Raw genomic sequence first — 16,794 nt, forward strand, 5'->3', positions numbered from 1 at the left:
GGTTATATAATATAATAATAATTCTAAAATAAAAACTTTGTTATTATTAGCTGTAGTAACAGTTGTGGTGGTGACAGCCATGATGAAAGCAAACATATGGCACTTTCTCTGTGCTAAGGGATTGTTTTCATTGCTTTGCACATGCCAACCCGTGTAATCCGACACTCTTATGAATCAAGCACAACCGTGTCTCCGATTTACACATCAGGAAAGTGCGGTGCAAAGCATCAGGGTCACAGAGCTAGCAAGTGGGACAGCCAAAAGTAGAATCGAGCCGTTGGACGTTCACCAACAGCATTTCTAACATCAGTAGTTATAAATGATGATGGTTTTGCTCCGGAGCAGAAGTAGGAATCAAACCTAGATTTACCTGACTTGAGGATTCACAGTATTTCCCACCAAATCAAATAGCTTCTGTCTAAAATAAATACCTGTATGCTTTTTCATGCAGTGTCCCCCACCTGTCGTGAACATGAGAACATTTAGGTGTGCTGACGATGCCATGCGGCCCCCACTCACGTGGCGTTGCTTGCCTTAAGCAAGGTGCCAGGGATGGTCACTGGACGTTGTTGTCACAACTGCCTGACATCGGCTCTCTGCTCCTCAGAAGCAGAAATACTCTTCTCTGGGGGCGCCTGGGTGGCGCAGTCGGTTAAGCGTCCGACTTCAGCCAGGTCACGATCTCGCGGTCCGGGAGTTCGAGCCCCGCGTCGGGCTCTGGGCTGACGGCTCGGAGCCTGGAGCCTGTTTCCGATTCTGTGTCTCTCTCTCTCTCTGCCCCTCCCCCGTTCATGCTCTGTCTCTCTCTGTCTCCAAAAAAATAAATAAACGTTGAAAAAAATTAAAAAAAAATAATAAGTAACTTGGACAAAATCAGAGAGCTCCGATGTGAACCCAGGTGAAAAAAAAAAAAAAAGAAATACTCTTCCCTCACGAAACTCTTAGTTACCATGGCGAGCCATGGAAAAGACTTTGAGAATCACTTTCGTCTACTCTCTGCCCAGCCTGAACATCAGAAATGACTTCCCAGTGACGACAAAGCAAGGCTAATAGGGTTGGCAATGACCCCCTGTCATGATTATGTGGCTTGTGCTATGTTCTGGCCTCACTGCTTTACCCACGTTATTTCCTAGAACCCTCACACCAGACCTGTGAGGGAGGCACACTGTGGTCCTCCAACAGTGGCCGTTGAGCACGTGCTATCTGTCAGGCACTGTTTTGTTTTGCTGGAGATAAAGCGATGAACGGGAGGAAGTCATGGCTCCAGAGTCTGCAGTCTAGAGGGGAGAAAGATAATAAAGTCACGAACACACGCATTGATAGAAACAGATACGCGTGTAGACATGGGTAAGAATGCTGGAAATTGGGCCAGAGAGAGAGAAACACTGCGTAAAAGATTATATCGGGGTAAGAGGAAGACACAGAGAGTTATGGGGGTCACTGAATTAGAGGGAGTGACTTAGAACAGCCTTTCTGGAACAGCTGACACTGAATCACGGAGACCTGAAGAAAGGGAGGGAGGGAGTCCCACCTGATGTCTTCCAGGAATGGAGTTTCCATAGACAAACACACAATGTCAATGCCTGAGATAGCATTGTGTTTGGGGTGGTGGAGAAAATAGCAGAGAGGCTGCTAGGTTTGGGTGAGCGATGGGGAGCATCCAAGGGCAGACAGAGAAGGGACTTTGGCATTTTTCCTACGTGTCATGGAGGTCATGGGGGATTCCCCTCACAGCAGCGACATGAACTTGCTCTAGCTACTGTGTGAAGAGAAGGAAGCAGTTCACCCTCTTTCTCTTTAGTGCTTGCCTGCGTGCCCCCCACCCCCCCGCCTTCTTTGGTTCTGTCTCGAAACTGACCACTCCCGGAGAGCTACCAATTAAAGGTAAGTATCAGTTGTCTACATGCGGATACGGTTCGACTTTTCCAAGAATTGAGACCTCTTTGCTTGTTATGTTGATTTTCAACATATGCCCGTGATCTCAGATTTTCCTATGGTTCAGACCAGCTGAGGCCATAATCTCATTTTGCTGAGATAGGTCAGGGTGTTATGGGCAGAGTTGGGTCCCTGCCCCCGCAAATTTATGCATTGATGCCCTAACACCCAGTGCGACTGTATCTGGGGATAGCACCCATAAGGAGGTGATAAAGGTTAAGTGAGATCAGAAATCTGGGACCTTATCCCAATAGGACTGGTGTCTTCATGAGAGGAGACACCAGAGATCTCTTTGTCTATATACAAGCACAAAGAAAAAGTCATGTGAGGACACGGTGAGAAGCCGGTCAGTTACAAGCCATGAAAAGAGCCTTCACCGAGAAATCTAGTCAACCAGCACCTTACTCATGGACTTCTGGTCTCCAGAACTGTTGAAAAGACATTTCTGTTGTCTACACCACCCACTCCGGGGTATTTTGTTACGGCAGCCCTTGCGGGTTAACCTGCAGGGTTGCAGGAAGATTCAGGTGTCTTGTCTACAATTACTCAACTCTCAGAAACAACAAATTCTGAGGAGGAGTGAATACTGGGTACCCATCCTGTGCTGTGCAGCAGTGAAACCTGTCACTAATGTCCCCAACTAATAAGTGGGAAATCCAAGATTTGAAAGTTAGTCTATCCGACATGAATGCCCACACATTCTCCGCTGGGTCTAGACTAGAGCTCGGGTTGCAAGGAGACCCTCTGAATCCAAACCCGGGGCCGATTTTGCAGAAGGTAAAATAGCCCCACATAGCCCCCTCTCTGCTGGAATCAGTGATTTCTCTCTGCGTTTGCCTGCGTTTCACACGGAAGCACTGGAATCTTAAGTCCTCCTCGGCTACTTGGTAAGTTCAGGACCTTGGTGGGTTTGGGTTTATTGTTTCTTTCTTTCCTTTTCTTTTCCGCATCTCTACCCTCCCGGCGCCATTGGCCAGATACCAACTCTGGTCCTAAAAAATATTTTATCACAGTTGGTTGAGTGCCTTGGGGCATAATGACAATTCAGTTGAGCAAGAAAGGAATAATGGGTCCTCTCTGATGTCCATGCCGGCCCTTCCAGAGGGTCAGGTGTTCTGGGTCCCGCTCGGAGAGTCCTGGACATGCCTTTAGGGGGTGGGGTGAGATGACTCTCCAGAATGTGCCTCACGAGCACTGTACGTATTGATCACCATCTCCGTGACCTCGTGAATATTCAGGAACATAACTTTCCATGACCTTCAGGAGAAGTTATCATGAGAACCAAGGGCATTTCTTAAAATGTACCCCCCAAAAAGAGAGCAACAAATCAAAGGTGCTCTCTTCCCTGATAACCAAAAGCTCAAATATCTGCCACAAACGTGAGCTTATTAAATTAGAGGTATGGAGAACTGGTCTCACATTCCCATTGATGTTGTTTGCGTGCGTCCTGGATAGTGATGGTTATGGATCAGAAACAATGGTAAATAATTAACTAGAATTGAGTCAAAAAGAAAGGAAGGGAGGAAAGAAGGAAGGAAGGAAGGAAGGAAGGAAGGAAGGAAGGAAGGGAAGGAGGGAGGGAAGAAGGAAGGAAGGAAGGAAGGAAGGAAGGAAGGAAGGGAGGGAGGAGGGAGGGAGGGAAGAAGGAAGGAAGGAAGGAAGGAAGGAGGGAGGAAGGGAAGAATGAAGGAAGGAAGGAAGAAGGAAGGAAGGAAGGGAAGGAGGGAGGAGGGAGGGAAGAAGGAAGGAAGGAAGGGAGGAAGGAAGGAAGGAAGGGGAGAAGGGAAGGAGGGAAGGAGGGAAAGGGAAGGGAAGGGAAGGGAAGGGAAGGGAAGGGAAGGGAAGGGAAGGGAAGGGAAGGAAAGGAAGAAGGAAGGAACTACTCACAGGGCTCTCCAATGGGATGTAGGTAGCCCCAAGATTTCAGAGATCTGGTGTGCAAACTCAGAAAGCAAAAGTAAGTTCCAGGGTCACTCAGCTAGCAAGTGTCAGAAACAAAGCCAGTTCTGCCTTTGGACCAGGAGAGAGCAAGTGTGGAACCGTGTGGCTTCTCTTCACCTAGGAGACCTCGCTGGCTAAAAGGGCGGGGTTGAACAAGAAGGCTTCATGTCGGGCTGCCTGGAGTGAACCTGCACTCTTCCACTTGTGCCTCAGTTTCCCCAGATGTCAAGCCAGGGACAGGATTCCCACGACAAGAAGCTGTGTGAGACCCCTCCCAGCTTAGGGCCGGCCGTGTCGCTTCCTCGGGGCTGACAGGTGACCTCCTTCTCTGCAGAGAGGCCAGAGGCTGGGTTGACATCCCTCTATTTCATCAAAATAACAAAAAGCAAAAGGCTGCGTGCCAGGGAGGTGAAACTCAACTTCCCCAGGCTCTGTGCTTTTATCAAAATTTCTTCGCCTCCCTCCAATTCCATTTCCTCGTCTCTGTTTGGAAAGGGCAGATGTGTTTCTAACCAGTAGCTGGTCCCCACGGGTCTGCTAATGGGCCATACTTGCCTCTCTTATAAAGTGCGCTCGCCTCTCCCACGCTCCCCAGATCCCTTTCAAGATGGTGGCTGGGAAAGGCATTGCAAAGTGGGCCAAGCCCACACGTCTTCGGAACTGGGGTTAAGATCTGACCTTCACACGTCCTGGCTGCCCACAGGCGTGACGCTTGACCTCTCTGAGCCTTACCTACCCCGAGGCGGCTAAAACTGGCTTTGCCCATCTCCCTGGACTTGTATTTAAAAAAAAAAACAAAAACAAAAATAAAAATCAAGGGGGTAAGTGGTACGAAATGGATGTGGAAAAATCAAGCAAGCTACAGAGGAAGGGTTCCCAAACCTCAGGGGACATCTGATCACCTGGAAGGCCGGTTACAACGCAGGGGGCTGGTCCCATCTCCAGAGTTTCAGTGGGTCTTGTGTGAGGGTTAAGATTTTTTTTTTTAATTTTTTAAGGTTTATTTATTTTTGAGAGAGAGAGAGAGAGAGTGAGTGTGAGCGGGGTAGGGGCAGAGAGAGAGAGGGAGTCACAGAATCTGAAGCAGGCTCCAGGATTCAATTTCTTTTTTTTTATTTATTTTTATTTTTTTTAACATTTATTTATTTTTCTGAGAGACAGAGAGAGACAGAGCATGAGCAGCAGAGGGCAGAGACAGAAAGGGAGTCACAGAATCGGAAACAGTCTCCAGGCTCTGAGCCGTCAGCACAGAATCCCTCTCCGGGCTCGAACTGGTGAACTGTGAGATCATGACCAGAGCCCAAGTCAGAAGCTTAGTAGACTGAGCCCCCCAAGGCGTCCCTAAGGATTTGCATTTCCGACTCAGGTGCAGGTGAGGGGGGTGGAGGAACCCAGTGCAGGGAGCTGCAGTGCATTCTCGGATGGATGTTCCTGATGCTTCTATGCACCCTGTGATTTAGGGCGCGGGAGAGCCTGCTGTGGAACCAGTTCGTGCCCCAGAAGAGCAGCTCGCATGGGAGGAGCGGGAGCAGAGAGTATAAATCAGAGGTGTCATTCGCTGGGGGGGGGAACAGGCTGTGTGCGGGTCACCGGAGGTGATGAAAACTCTAGCGAGCTGGCTGTCCCTGGCTGTCTATATGAGTGCACTGAAAGCAGGTGAGATGGCCAGGTGGGTGACGGAGGGGAGCAGGGGTCACGACAGGGAGGGGAGACCCGGGAGGAGGCAGGTTGTGGGCCAGGAGGGGGGCGGTGAGGAGGCGAGGGAGGGGACTCACTATTCAGCAGGGGCAAAGCTTCAGTCGTGCAGGAAGGGGGTGTTCTCCCTGCAGGGGACCGTCCTGTCTTGTGCACTTAAACTTGGGTTCAGAAGGCAGATGTATTGCAGAGTGTCCTTACCACGATTTTCTTTAAAAAAAAAAAAAAAAAAAAAGGCAGGGGCGCCTGGGTGGCTCGGTCGGTTAAGCGTCCGACTTCGGCTCAGGTCATGATCTCACGGTTTGTGGGTTCGAGCCCCGCATCGGGCTCTGTGCCGACAGCTCGGAGCCTGGAGCCTATTTCTGATTCTGTGTCTCCCTCTCTCTCTGACCCTCCCCCGTTCATGCTCTGTCTCTCTCTCTCAAAAATAAATAAACGTTAAAATTTTTTTTTAAAAAAAGGCAGAAAGAAGAGAAAGAGGGCACTTATTTTTTCAGCATTAAATTTTTTTAATTTTATTTGAGAGAGAGAGAGAGTGAGCAGAGGGGAGGGGTAGAAGGAGAGAGAGAGAGGGAATCTTCAGCCGGCTCCACACTCAGCAGGGAGCCCAATTCCCCTAAGAGGCAGATGCTCCACTGACTGAGCCACCCAGCTGGAACCCCCTCCAGGGTTTGGGGTCTGGTTGGGAGACTTGGGGGAGCTGGGTCAGAGAACCCGGAGACAACGCCTTTGAATGCCGCCGGGGAGGGGAGGGGGACTCGGTGCCTGGGTGTCCCCAAACCCCCTCTGTGGAGGAGGCAGACCAGAAGGAGGAGGAAGGCATAGTGGGAAGCCATAGTGGCACTGTGGGTGCCTGGCCGGCTCAGTCGGGTGAGCGTCCCACTCTTGCTTTCGGCTCAGGTCACAACCCACAGTTCGTGGGCTCCAGCCCCCGCCTCGGGCTCCACAGTGACAGCGTGGAGCCTGCTTGGGATTCTCTCTCTCTTTCTCTCTCTCTCTCTGTGTCAAAATAAATAAGTAAACTTAAAAAAGCACAGCCATTTGAGCCAAGGGGGAGGCGGAATTGGTAATCTGTGCAGTGGCCTTGATTTTGCCAGTGCTTACGTGAAATTCCACAGCGGTCTTGCTTTATCTCACTGTCCCAAGATCCCAGAATAAGCCTGTCTGAGGTCGTGACTCTGGGAGCTGGTCGTGTCCAGCAGGAGAGTGACATGGCTTAGCCAGGGGGGTCGGGGGCGGGTGTTCAGGTTTTCAACTGTGTTTTCCCTTTCTTAGAACATGGTGGGTACACTGCAGGCCTTCAGTTAGTGTCGGTGGTGGTTTCTCATGAGCTGCAGGGAGAGGAGGAGGAGGCGGAGGGGGAAGGGGGAGGTAGGCGGGGTCAAAAACATTTATCAAATGGTAAAAATAGTAATGTTTGGCCGGAGTTGGATGTGACAATGACCTAAAGCACCATGACAGCAGATCTGTAAGGACTTCGTCGTGTTCGGCGGAATCGGTGGATGAGAATGGGCAAAGCCATTTCTGGGGGCCCCAGGGTCTGAAAGAAATAGCCTGTTCCCTGGACACAGACCGAGCTGGACGTGAGCCCGGACTGCAACCATTCTTGACTGTGGACAATGTTTGGGTGAAACTGTCCCCCTGCTCTCTCACCTGTAAAATGACAAGGCTGTGGGGACTACAGACAGCGGAGAGGAGAGGTGGGTGAACATTGGCCACCACGTTGGCAAAGCCAAGGGCACGGTGATGGACGAAGCAGAAAACTCACCCAGCGGCAGCTGGCGTTTCTAACGAAATGTCGGCACCCGTCTTTTTATCCCACAACTTTCCTAACTCACCAAGGGCACTCGCGGAGTGGGGGGCAGCTTTGTGGCAGCTCCTAAAAGGGTTTCAGGGGTCAGAAATAGTGGCCCCCCAGAGGCAGGATCATTTTAGAGGCTCAGTTTCTGGAGCCTGAGTACCAGAACTGGTTACTTATGTGGCTTCGGAAGTGACTTCCCTCTCTTAGCCTCCATTTCTCGTATCTACAAAATGGAGGTCGTCAATAGATAGCCAACAAATATAATATATAATAATCCCAACCTCATAGGATCACTGTAAGCATCAGTGTCAGTGAGATAAATGGCATAAGGCACTAAGTAGAAAAGTGGGTGCCTAAAAGTCTACCCCAATAGCCATATATTTAACCCACGCCCTCAAAAATGTTGACATCTTGTTGGCTGCTTTCTGAAGAGCAGAGCCGCGATCCCCTAACCCGGATGCCAGACGCACCACACAGTGGCTCCGGATTCAGAGCCTCACTCAAACCCACGAATTAGCATCGTTGTATCAGAAATAAAGTGGGCCTCGTGGGGTAAGTCACTTGCAGAGGGAAGTGACAATTCCAAGATAATGGCACGTTCAGAACACAGCCTCCGAAGTCAGATTTCTCGGAGTTTGGACCTGGTTCCCACCAGTTGGTGGTCACATGATTCTCTGTTCCTGTTTTCTCATCAGTGAATTTTGGGGGGAATGGCGAGAAAGAGAGAGCTCCAAATTATAACCTCTCCTAAGGCTGTTCCACGGGATCCAGTGACTGGATCATAGCAACGGAGCATTAGACATCAGATGTTATTGGTTAACAAGGCTTTGTATTTCCCTTCTAGCCTTTAATGACGTCTAACCTGGCTTTTATGGTGGTGGTGCTCCTGGGACCCACACTCCCTAGAACAGGCTCAGAGCTGATACAAGAGCAAAATTTTCAAAGAAGTGAAACACAACAAAACAAAAACACTACCAAGCCTGCACTGAACACACAGGTTGTTCTCCTGAAATGTTGACACGTGGGCAAAAGCTAGAAGGTTCCCTCCGGCCTTCAGACTTGTAGAATTTCATTCCCATTGGTTAATCCCCTTGGTTAATGTGTGGAAGTTGAGTGATACTAGATTTACTTGAACTTGCTCCAAGAAAGACCTTGGAAAGAGTCGGAGCTCATACATGACTTTCTTGGGTAGATGTGAGACAGCCTGCTCCCATCAGAAGTGATCGTAAGGCATCCAAAATGTGACAGCACGGGTTTTTTGGTGACATGAGGACGGTTGGCTAGATGTACTTCAAGATACTTTTTTCTTTTGCGTTTGTTTATTTTTGAGAGATAGAGACAGAGCACGAGTGGGGGAGAGGCAGAAAGAGAGGCAGACACAGAATCCAAAGCAGGCTCCAGGCTCTGAGCTGTCAGCACTGAGCCCTACACAGGGTTTGAACCCACAGACCGTGAGATCATGACCCGAGCTGAAGTCTGACGCTCAACCGACTGAGCCACCCAGGCACCCACCCCCCCCCGCCTTTTTTTTCCTCAAGATACTTTTAATAGTCATTAGTGTAGGAATGGAGTATTTTAGGAGGTGGTCTAAATTTTACCCATTTTTTTTCTCTTTCAGAATTTATTTCCCGTTTGCATTATCCGATTCAAGGTGGGTAGACACGTCTTTATTTGTCAACATCTCAAATGTTAGCCACACCCATGAGACAATATCATATTCCTGAAGTTCCTCGCACCTCCCGCCATCTTGCTCTTTCTTTTTTTAATTTTTTAAATTTTTTTTAATATGAAATTTATTGTCAAGTTGGTTTCCACACAACACCCAGTGCTCATCCCAACAGGTGCCTTCCTCAATAGTTCTTTTGCTGTTCTTTTGCACAAAAGGCTCTCCCTGGTCATGACAGCCAGATCATACATCTCAAGATCTGGTTCAGTCTACGCCCCAAGATTTCCTCCCACCCTTTCAGAAAAGAACTCTCTTCTATATTGGAACTAACGTCAGCATTTGTGGGTTCTCTTGTTTAATTCCATGTAGAGGCACAACCTACATATCATAAAATTCACCCCAGTTTAAGTGTACCCTTCGATGATTTTTAGTAAATTGACAGAGGGGTATAAACATTACCACAATCCAGTTCTAGGACATTTTCATTACTCTAGGGAGATTCCTTGTATCCATTTGCTATGTCCATTCCGATCCCCAGGCACAGGCAACCACTAGTCTACTTTCCATGTCTATACATTGATGTTTTCTAGACATTTCATATCAGTGGAATCCTACATGTGATCTTTTGCCCCTGGTTTTTAAGTTAGAAAGTTAATCATAGAACTCATACGTGCTCACCATTGATAACGTTGCCACAGTGTCTCAATTCTTGGAAGAGTTGGGCCATTTCTGAATGTGGATAACTGCATTTTTCAATTTCAGTCTCAACCTACAGCCCTCATGAAAGTGGGGGCTTTGGGAGAGAAATGGAGATGTGGGAATGTTTCGTAGGCTAGTCAAGCCAATGAAAGGGAAATTTTAGTCCCAAAATGTTGTTGTTGTTGTTGTTGTTGTTTCTAACTACTTCAATCGCCAACCACTTGTTTGGGAGTTGAACCAACATGGCCTGGAGTATATGCTGGAAAATGTGACCCTTCAGCCCTCTTGGCTTTGGGGTCAGAAGGAAGTTATTCTCAGAGCAGTGGGCAGCAGGGTCTCTGTGTGTACGGATTGCATGCTGAGGACCAAACCTGACCTGACTGTAGCAGGAACCTAATGACAGAACCCAGTTCACGGGACTGATGTAGGAATATCATTAAATGCATTAGTGCTGGTATATTGTGCACAATATGTTCAGCAGAGAGTAAGCTATCTTATATAAATACACAATAATAACAAAAATGAATTAATAATCAACATCATAAAGAATGCTAAGTAGGGGCGCCTGGGTGGCGCAGTCGGTTAAGCGTCCGACTTCAGCCAGGTCACGATCTCGCGGTCCGTGAGTTCGAGCCCCGCGTCGGGCTCTGGGCTGATGGCTCAGAGCCTGGAGCCTGTTTCCGATTCTGTGTCTCCCTCTCTCTCTGCCCCTCCCCCGTTCATGCTCTGTCTCTCTCTGTCCCAAAAATAAACGTTGAAAAAAATTAAAAAAAAAAGAATGCTAAGTAATAAAAATTGCTAAATAATTGAAAATATTAAATACTAGGGATGCCTGCGTGGCTGAGTTGGGTAAACGCCCGACTCTTGGTTTTGGCTCAAGTCATGATCTCACAGTCTGTGGGTTTGAGCTCTGTGTCGGGCTCTGTGCTGAGCCTGCTTGGGATGCTCTCTCTCTCTCTCTCTCCCTCTCTCTCTCTGCTCCTCCCCTGCTCACTCTCTCTCACTCTGTCTCTAAATAAATAAATAAATAAATAATCACACAATGAATATCATAATGACAAATAATATAGTTAAATAATAAAATAATACAAGTGCTAACATAATTGTTAATAAATATGATCACAGTATTCAATAATAAATGTAAATAACATATATCAATAAATAACTTCTAAATAATAAAGATAAGTGAATTTTGTATCAAAATTACTTCAGGCTTATGAAGAGCCAAGCAATATTTGCTTGCTAAGTCTCTATTATGTGCCAGTCCCTGTCAGTGGACATTCATGGGTCTAGCATCGAACAAGATACATGGGGTCATTTCTGGCAAAAGAGAAAGACTCTGAGCAAGTCATTATGCATTAAATAATGAGAAGAAATGGGAACCTGTAAGAACGTGCAACATAACTGGATCTAGCACAGTCTGCATGTTCAAGAAAGTTCCATGGAGATTCACATCTAGGCGGAACCTAACAGGAGGGCCATTAAGCAAAGCATGTGTGGCATTGCTGGCAAGCAGAGGAAATCAAGTCAGTAAGTCCCCAAGACGAGAAAGATGGCCACACATTCGAGACACCTAACAAGGCTGGCGCAAGAGCGGACACTGGAAGGGGGGGTCCAAGGCGAGGCTTGCGGTCCAAGCCCAAGAAGAGCCATAAGCCTTTTCAGTGCTGCTTCTCATCCAAGAGCAGTGGGATATTAATAGGTTAGGGGCAGGGGCAGGCTAGTATTTGAGAAGGAACATTCTCCCTGCTGTGTGGAGAACGGACAGAACAAATAGGTTGGAGGAGGCATCCAGAAATATGCTTTTGTCATAGTCAAGGGCAAAGCGCAAATCTAGGGGATGACAAAGGTGCAGAGGGAAGCGGATAGCTTTGAGAGATACTCGGGCTAAGAGATTCACTTTTCTAGGAGAGAGGAAAGAAAGGCTCCAGAATTTCGGCTTAGGAGATGGGGTGTGGGACCTCTGGTCACCTATATTTTGTGTCACACCCGGGGAAGGCAGATCGCGAGCCCAACCACATGTGGACACAGGGCGGTAGGCAAGTGCCGTGTGGAGAGGTGGGACAGACGTTAAGAAGGCCAATTTCCTTTGCAAGCTCGCCCCCCACACCTGGCGTGTTTCCTCTCTTCCAGGGTTTGTTAACAGTACCTGTGTCTTTCCATTTATTTATGGTGATGTCATCCACTACAACTGCATCTCCATCCACAGCGATTATGCCTGGTGTTCTCTCGACAGGAAATTCCAAGGCAGATGGCGGTACTGCACTGGGCAAGGTGAGTGAGCGCCACCATACGGGCTGTCTTGGATGCCTAGAATCCGCGAAGCGACCCACGGTAGCAGACTGTGTGGCTTCTGGTGTTTGGGATAAATCTGAGTCCAAATCTGGACTGTCCTACATGTGTCGACCACTCTGAAAACAGTTCAGGGCGGTAGAAATGCATGCGTGGGGAGGTTAGCAATGATTGATGATAAAACTTGCCATGTTTGTATGTCCCCTCCTGCTCCTTCCTTTGTCTGCAGACCCCCCCAAATGCACCTTCCCCTTCCTCTTCGGAAAAAAACTCTTCCACAAATGCACCAAGGAGGGCTATATTTTGAATCGGAGCTGGTGCTCACTGACGAAAAATTATAACCAAGATGGAAAATGGAAGCAATGCTCTCCTCACAAGTAAGTTGGCTGCAGAAGGAGGAGTGGGGGTGAGGGGTCTCTGAAAGTGGGGAACCTTCTAGATTAATGAAAAGGGAAGCTTGGGGTCTACATTTTCCAGTGATGGCTTAGATTGGGGGTCAGCAAACGCTTCCTGTGAAGGGCCCATTTGTAAGGATTTTAGACTTTTTAGATTTCACAGGTCTTGTGGTCTCTCACATACTCAACTCTGCCAAGTATCACAAAAGCAGCCACAAGCAATTAAAAAAAAACTGAACTTAGCTGTATGCTGATAAAACTTTATTTATAGACCCTGGAATTTGAAGCTCGTGTAATTTTCAGGTGTCACAAAGTATCAGTCGCCTTTTGACGTTTGTTTTCAGTCAACCACTTAACAATAAGAAAACCAATAGCTCACAGGTCATAAAAACAGATGACAGGTTGGATTTGGCCTCTGAGCTCTAGCTTGCTGGCCCCTGGATTGAACGATCTGTCCTTCATCCCATGAGGATAAAGAAATGAGGCTGGTGCCCATGGAAAAGAAGACACAGGGAGGAGAAAAGCCTGGTCAACAGACCTCCAAGAGTTCACCCATCTCTGTGCTCTTGAATTACACTGAGGGTTTTGTTGAATGTCCAATAGTATCTCAGTTAACCTTCGCAATGATCTCAAGGAGTGATTACAGGTGTTATTAGGCCCACAGAGAAACCAGGAAACCAAGGCTTAAACAGCTAAATTATACCCAAACACAGTGTCAAATCTTTTTATCTCAATGAAGTTTTGTGCAAAGACCACATATTAACTGGTCCCATTAAATGAGCCCCTACAATACGCTCAGGTATGAACTTTCCCCATCAAAATTGCCATTTCGGGGCACCTGGGTGGCTCAGTCGGTTAAGCGGCCAACTTCAGCTCAGGTCATGATCTCGTGGTCTGTGGCTTGGGGCCCCGCGTCGGGCTCTGTGCTGACAGCTCAGAGCCTGGAGCTGCTTTGGATTCTGTGTCTCCCTCTCTCTCTGCCCCTTCCCCGCTCATGCTCTGTCTCTCTCTGTCTCTCAAAAATGAATAAACGTTAAAACAAAAAATTAAAAAAAAAAATTGCCATTTCATGGTTGTGGAAACAGGCATTGAGAGCCTGGGCACCCAAGCCAACAACTAGTAAGAGATAAAGCCTCAAACCTAGCCCGGACTCCGTGGTGGCCAAAGTCGGCATTCATTTCTACCCCACAGCTCCGTGCTTTTATCAAAACGTGTACAACCATTAATTTGGAATTGTCTTTGGGGTCATTGTCCACAACACCAGTGACTCACAGATGGAGACCCATGTGGGGCACTCCATTGGAATCTAAGCTGAGCGATCGCTCTTTCCCTATCCACATTGTCACGCTTGTAAGTGATTGGGTTGACGTTTCTTGTTGGGCTTCCAGAAAAGTCACAGCCCTGTTAGGGACCCATGCACAGCAACCGTGTGGTTTGCAGCTGTGTGCTATACACACAACAGATCCCGCTGTTTCCCCCAACTGACTTTGCTGATCCTTGAACCTTCTCGGGAGCTAGGCCAATAGTTTTTAATTCCTAGGTTCGCCGATAGCTTCACTTCTTGGTAAGATGCCAGGAGGGCTCTGTGGTTTCCACACTTGGCTTTTAATTGCCTGTTACTCACTCGCAGCTTTTGGTGACTTTATAATAGGACATCAGTAGTGTTGTACTACAGCGATCCAATTCCATTGTTTGTATAATTGCTGCTTCCTGAGTCTTTCCAAGTTCCTGGCACAATGAGCCAGCTAGTGTATGCCCCTCCACTGGGATACGATCCCAATTCAACTCCAGTGAGAACTTTAACAATCGGACCACCACCTTGCACCAGAGGCTACATGTTGTTCACCCCCAACGAATGATGGGGGTCTCCTCGGCATCACTCCAGGCTAGGAGTGATCTGGCTCCAAATCCCCATCTTAATTTAACACCTGCTTTGTGAGACCACTCCCGGGACTATAACAGGTTGGGTTCTCAGAAACAGGTGTTTCATCTCTCTCTCTCTCTCCTCCCCCACTTCTTTTCTCCCTCCTTCTTTCCTTTTTTACTGCCGTGGTCCAGAAAGTTTAAGACAGCTAACAAAAATAACTGACTTTACAGTAATAGAATTAATCGATTAAAAATCAAGGAAAACTCAGAGTAAGACAGCAAGAGGTAAAGTTAGCACTGCGCGGGCTGCTTTCTTATTTTACCAAATGTGCATTTAAAAATTTTTTTTCAACGTGTATTTATTTTTGGGACAGAGAGAGACAGAGCACGAACGGGGGAGGGGCAGAGAGAGAGGGAGACACAGAATCAGAAACAGGCTCCAGGCTCTGAGCCATCAGCCCAGAGCCCGACGCGGGGCTCAAACCCACGGACCGTGAGATGGTGACCTGGCTGAAGTCGGACGCTTAACCGACTGCGCCACCCAGGCGCCCCCAAATGTGCATATAATGGAGAACCGTTCGTTACCAATCACAGTGGTTATGGAGATGGGCATACTCGTTGGACTTAACCTAGCAGGGGGTTATGAAAGCAGGGAGGTCAAGTCACTTGGATTGTACAAAGCACTGGGAACAACGACTAATACAGAGTGAGGGTGTTGGTATTTTCCATCCATTTCTCTTTCTTCTCTGTCTTTCCTTTGTTCCCTCCTTCCCTTACTTTCCAATTTTTTTTTATATAAAAAGAGATTTCAGATGGAGTGCACGGCCAAGTAAAATGATACAAGTAAAATTACAAGTAGGTAAAAAAAAAATATGCAGGATGAGTGGGACGGAGGGTTCTCTGGCACTAGCAGATTAAAGGAGAACAGGCTGGGGCAGCTGGGTGGCTCAGTCAGTTGAACGTCCAACTTCGGCTCAGGTCATGATCTTGTGGTTCTTGAGTTCAAGACCCGCGTCAGCCTCTATACTGACAGCTCCGACCCTGGAGCTTGCTCCAGATTCTGTGTCTCCCTCTCTCCTCCCCTTCCCTGTTCATGCTCTCTCTTTCTCTCTCAAAGAATAAACATTAAAAAACATTTTTTTTTTTTTTAAGGAGAACACAGAGGGGCACCTGGGTGGCTCAGTCGGTTAAGCATCCAACTCTTGATTTCGGCTCAGGTCATGATCTCACGGTGGTGAGATCGAGCCCCATGTTGGGCTCTGTGCTGCCAGCATGGAGCCTGCTTGGGACTCTCTCTCTCCCTCTTTCTCTGACCCTCCCCCATTCACACTCTCAAGTGCTCCCTCTGTCTCTCAAAATAAATAAATAACCTTTACAAAATAATTAAGTATAATTTGCTCGTCTTTTATGGGTACCTTCTACATTGATTTTTAAGTGAGTGTGTAAGGGCTGGCTTTTTAAAATTATTGTTATTAGAATAGTGGAGTGGAATCACTGGGTCAAAGGATATGTACATCTCAAGTGTGTGTTTTACACATTAGGTTATTCCAAATTATCCTCCGTCAACATTATTCGACTGCCCATTTTTAACTTTCTGAACGCTGAAAATTATCAATTTAATATTTTCTTCGAATAACAGACTATGTGACTTGTGTTAAATAAGCAAGAAATCAAAATGGCCAATAGTGGCCCATTGAATCTGAGAGTGAGAGAGAAAGCCTTAAACTCTCCTAAGGCTACCAATCCGCAACGTTCCTCCATCCTGTTCCACCTACTCATGCTATTTTGCTTCTAGGGGCAGACCAGATCTCCCATCAGAGAGGAAACCGATGATCTTGTCTTGGAGACTGACAGACTGTGATACACTTCTAACCTCTGGTTTTTTGTTTTTTGTTTTTTTCCCACAGTCTTTAGATAAGTCTTGGTCCTGGAAGGCACAGAAGTTATAGGCTTCATCAACTGCCTCTCAAAATATATCCTTTCCCAGATCGTTGTGACCAATAAAGATTTGATGTCTGTTCATGTGGATGACTCCTTTTGTTGGAAAGTCTCGGTCAATGCTCAGTGGCAATCAGCACCACGCTGACCGTGCTGGGGTGGGGAACCGGTAGGACATTTGTGGGGAAGAGCTGGCATTCAAATCAAGACCCTGGTGAACTGCTAATTGTAGAAGCTTTGGCAAATTAGGTAAATTCTCAGACTCAAGCTTCCTCTCATACAATTTTTCAGTTAAAGTATAACATACGTTTGCAACGTTTTGAGGTAAAATTTGTGACATAGCATCCCCCATTGTAACGTGAACAATTCAGTGGCATTGAGCACCATCACAATGTTGTGCAACCATCACCTCTGTCTACCTCTAAAACATTTCACGGGCGCCTGGGTGGCAGAGTCGGTTGAGCCACCGATTTCAGCTCAGGTGGTAATCTCATGGCTCGTGAGTTTGAGCCCCGCATCGGGCTCTGTGCTGATGGCTCAGAGCCTGGAGCCTCCTTCGGAGTCTG

The sequence above is a fragment of the Felis catus genome, chromosome E2 (genome assembly GCF_018350175.1).
Source record: "Felis catus isolate Fca126 chromosome E2, F.catus_Fca126_mat1.0, whole genome shotgun sequence".
Taxonomy (NCBI): Eukaryota; Metazoa; Chordata; class Mammalia; order Carnivora; family Felidae; genus Felis; species Felis catus.